Genomic DNA, 5,273 nt, shown 5'->3' on the forward strand with positions numbered 1-5,273 from the left:
TGTGTGTGTGTTTACACAGCAAGGAAACAGAGAACTTTATCCATATCTAGATGAATTTGCATGCTCACTTTTTCACACAATAAATCAAGTATAATGGGATGACCTGAGGCATTATCTAAAAGCAGTTATTGTCTTTGCAACATTTATCAATAGTAGGGAATAAAATATATTTGAGACCATTCTTTGAAAATAGCTTTCTTCTTTGACCACCAAAGAACTGAAAGCCATTAATAGTTGTAGTCTCTCAGAACTCAGTGATTTTGAGAATAACAAATATGTATTGGTTTTAATTAAAATTCCCTTTCTGCATTATGTTTAGTTATTTTCAGTTGTGTCCTACTTTTTATGATCCCCTTTTGGTTTTATTTTTATTTTTTTGGCAAAGATACTGGAGTGGTTTGCCATTTCCTTTTTCAGATCACTTTGCAAGTGAGAAAACTGAGGCAAACCGGATAAAATGACTTGCCCAGCATCTCACAGCAAGGTCAAATTTGAACACAGTTCTTTCTGATTCCAGGCTCAATACTATTCACTGTGTTACCTTCCAACAAATATATTAGACTATTTAAATCAAAGTTGAGTTTTTCCTTTCCTTGAAAGGTAACTTTTACAAGCATCCTGTTCCATAGTAATCCTGTTTTCATTCACATTAAGATTTTATTGATCAGTATATCCACTTTAGATCATATTCTTTAAAAAATTTCAGGGTACTTAGCTGCCACTTTCTCATCCTCATGGGCTGCTTCCTTCATAATTTTTTATTTTGTAATTGTACTTAGTTTTTCAAATGATTGTACCATCCATTCCTTGAAGTTTCTATATTTCCATTTTCTTTTATTGCCTTAAGTCTGAATGACTGCTTTCCTAAGAGAAATACATCTTTGATTGCATAGCTAAAAGACTCTGTTTCTATCATTGTAATACTTTTCCGTGTAGTTGTTTATAAACCACCAAAATTGCTGATATAACTTTGTATTTTTTTTAGATTTTTGAAGGCAAATGGAGTTAAGTGGCTTGCCCAAGACCACACAGCTAGGTAATTATTAAGTGTCTGAGACCGGATTTGAACCCAGGTACTCCTGACTCCAAGGCCGGTGCTTTATCCACTATGCCACCTAGCTGCTCCCTGTATTTTTCTTTTATGTTTTTCTGCCTGCTTTAGATTATTCCATATCATAGATTTAGGTATTCTACCATCTATTTCTATTTTCATGGCTACCATGTCCACATTCATGTTGTTCAATTACACAATTTTTTTTTATAATGTCATAACATAACAAAGTTCTTTTTTTTCTTCTTCTTCTTCATTCCTTTTTCTTTTTCATCCAAAGTATACTTTCTTTTTTTTCCATTTTGATAAAGACCCATTAAAGGAAAAAATGGGTAGCTAGGTTGCCTAGTGGATTGAGAACTGAGGCTGGAGTTAGGTAGACTCATTTTCTTGAGTTCCAATCTGACCTCAGACACTTAAGAAGCTGTGTGAACATTGAACTTGTTTACATTTGTTTCCTTATCTGTAAAATGAGCTGAAGAAAGAAGTGGCAAGCCACTTCAGTATCCTTACCAAGAAAATCCTAAATGGGATTGTGAAGAGTTAGATGTGACTTAGATGATTGAACAACAGCAACTTTAAAAAGATTAACACAGTTTTTGGTAATATAGTATACAGGAGCACATCACATATACATATGACTTAGTGATAGGCATATGCAGATTGAAGATATATTGGCATGCTTAAACCCTTTGCTAGCTTGAACTCTATGAATTAATTGAATTTTTGGCTCTTATTAAATTAAATATGACATCATTTTATAATTCACACTAAATCAAATGTCGCATAACTGTAGTCTAATTCCTATTAATCACAACCTAGCTCTAGATCCATTCTCGGGTTGTTCTCAGTTGTTCCTGAACACTGTTCTGTCTCTTAATTCTTTTCATCATCTTTCACAGTGAGGCCTGCAGCTGATGCTTCTACTAACTCTTATCCCTAGATACTATTGCATATTTGTAACATCACTAGAATTTTTCTGCTCTCCTTCATAAAGGGTACAGTTTATGTTTCCAGCAATCATCAGTGCTAGGTAGATGGCGACTACTCTCTTTCCTAGGCTCTCCACCTCTAGAAAACCTGACTACCTGAATCACAGAACAAAATGTGACACCAGGTACATCTATTTCTGATGTCTTTTTTAATTTTTATGTTTCTTATGGCCCCAGGACTCACAAATGAAAGATCTTGGGTTGCCATTGCTTTTTTTTTTTAAATTATAGCCCCTCTCTTTGCAATGCACCTCCCAAACAATCTCTCTCCATTTCCAAATTGGCTCAGTTTGCTTTTCATAGTACATTCTTCTCTCTCCTCCACTATCTGGACCATGAACCTATACTCCATGTTAGTAGAATAACACCCTGACTTCTATGATATTGTCTTTCTGCTTTTTATATTACCTTTTTTTCTGCTTCCTGAAACATGTAGAAGAACTGTAACATTACCATATAACAAGGAGAGAATGGTCTGTAGTCCCCATTATATTTGACCATCACTTAATTTTTTTAAAGTGACTTTGCAACCATTATCTCATTTGATTCCCAAAAATGTTTTGAAATAGACAAGGATTTTTTTTCTTGGCCTACAAATGGGAAAATTGAGTTTCAAGAAGGTTAAGTGACTTTTCTGTGTTCAGTTATCCAACTGGGATATAAATTCATGCTTCTGGATTCTAGACTAGTGCTTTTTTTGACAATGCCATGATATTTCTCTTTATTCAGAATATTATCAAAAGGAATCTAGGTCTAGAGGTAGAAGAACCTTGAAGACCATCTAGTTCACATTAGAGATAGCAAGGTAGTATATAGAGCATTGGATCTGGAATCAGGAAGAGCTGAGTTCAATTTTGATCTCACAACTCACTAGTTATGGGATTCTGCACAAATCACTTAACTTATATCTGACTCAGTTTCCTTACCTGTAAAGGTGTTATAATGATAACACCTATTAACTTAAGAGCTATTGTGAAGATCAAGTGACATAATTTTATACAGTGCCTGACACATGGTAGAAACTTGATAAATCCTTCCTTTCCTCCCTCCCTCTTTCTTCTCTCCTTCTTTCTCTGTTCCCCTTCCTTCTTCCCTTTTCCCCTTCTTCCTCCCTTTCTCTCCCCCCTCCTTCCCATCTTTTTCTTCCTCCAGCCCACCTTCCTATCCACTCTCCTGTCTTTCCTCCCTCTCCTCCCTCTCCTCCCTTCCTTCCTTCCTTCCTTCCTTCCTTCCTTCCTTCCTTCCTTCCTTCCTTCCTTCCTTCCTTTCTTCCTTCCAACCTCCCTCTCCTTTCTCTCAGTTCATAGTTATGCCAACAGTAAATTAATGGCACAATTTTTCCATATCCCCTCCAATATTGGTCACTTTTCTCTTCATTCATTTTATTAATCTTATAGGTATAAAACCTGGACCTATCTCTAATTAATAACTTGTGAGGTAGGATATAATGATAGTACCATTACTGTTCCCATTTTACACGTGAGAAAATTAAAGTTGAAAGAGGTTAAGCTACTTGACCAAAATTAGCAAACATGATTAAAATTTGCTTTTTTCCTGATTTCAGTTGCAACTTTCCATTCCCTAGTCATCTATATGCCCTTATATATAAATGCACATATATATACATTTGTAGATATCTATCTCTATATCTGTATATATTATTGATGCCTTTTGTCTTTTTCTTTTGCCCTAAAGTGATTCTGTAATTTACCTGAAATGTCCTATGCCCCTCAGAGAATCTACCCTTAGATATTATAAAGACTGATTCTAAATATCTTGTTGAAAGGGCAGGAACCTATATCCCTGATCCAGACAAGGGCTTTGATCTACTCCATTTATGATCTGAGTCAGGTTATCCCTCCTTAGGCAACCTGAGGGAGCCTTATTCCTGGGGATTTACCATATTGACATTGAAGGTCAATGTCAATTGAAGGTCAGATCAGCTTAGCTCACTATAACTCAAAACTCCTGAGCTTAAGATATCTGCCTGCTTCAGCTACCTTAGGAGTTGAGATTACAGGCATGCCCCACCATTCCTGAATGTACTTAAGTGACTTGCGTGAGGTCATATATGCAGTAAATATCAGAACTAAGTTTTGAACTCAGGTTCTCTGATACTAAATTCAGTATTTTTCCACTGTGTATTTAATCATCTGTCTTCTGGAAGTATTAGTCATCACATTCAATCTGAGCTCAGCTGTCTTTTAGTGTTGTTTTTATTGACATTATTGTAGTTATTGTGTATATTACTCTCTCAGTTCTGCCTCCTTGGCTCTGCATCAGCTCTTACCAGTGTTTCTCCCCTCTGGGAAATAATTGCCAGCCCAAACATGGTGGGTTGACAGACTGTCTGAATTTCCACTGAAGCAAAGTGCATCCTTCCTTCTCTTTGCTTTCCCCTTATATTTGAAAGATTTCAAAAGCTTTTTCTAATGTCACATTAGACTCACAAATGCTTCCTCTGCTACAGCAGATCTGCCTTTTTCAGGCTAAGTTCCTTTCAAATCCTTCACTGATAAATGTTCTGAAAATGTTGTCCTTTTATATGTGAGCGCTCTTTGTACATGTAAAAGTCTGCCTACCCCTTTGGTTGTGAGTGAAAGTTAGAACTGTCTAATATTGCATGTAAATTGTTCAGATGACTTAACAACAATAGAAAATGAATGTTTTGTATTCACTTCTTGGGAACTAACTTTTAAGCTTGCAACTTATTAGATATGTAGCGAAAAAGCTCTACAAGGCCTTCTTGTTATGCTGGTGTTGTTATGTTTTCTAATATGCAAATTGAGTTGTTTCTATCTGGTACTTGAGTAGAATGATAATTAATAATAAAAATTCATTTTTCCCATCTCTTTCCCCCTTCCATACTTTTATCTTCTGATTTAATAAATAATAGCTTATCTATTTTTTCCACCTTCTAGCATGGATTGGGATAAGATTGGTATTGTCCAGTGGAGGGCAGGTTTTCATAGTGCTTCTGCTTTTGCTTCATCTTCCCTTTTAAGCTATAAACTCAAGTTTCATGATGATCTTGGAAATGCCAGACACAGTAAATGATGGATATTCCTCCTTGCTACTTTTCCATGAAAAAAATGTGGTCAGACACAGCATGTGTTGGCTGCTGCCTGTATCCCTTTACTCCTATGAACCAGAATTACAGATGGATATAATTCTCCAGTAAAATTTGTTCTAAGAAGTTAATACCTATGATCTTGTACTACTGCTGGGAT

This window comes from Macrotis lagotis, chromosome 5 (genome assembly GCF_037893015.1).
Source record: "Macrotis lagotis isolate mMagLag1 chromosome 5, bilby.v1.9.chrom.fasta, whole genome shotgun sequence".
Classification (NCBI taxonomy): domain Eukaryota; kingdom Metazoa; phylum Chordata; class Mammalia; order Peramelemorphia; family Peramelidae; genus Macrotis; species Macrotis lagotis.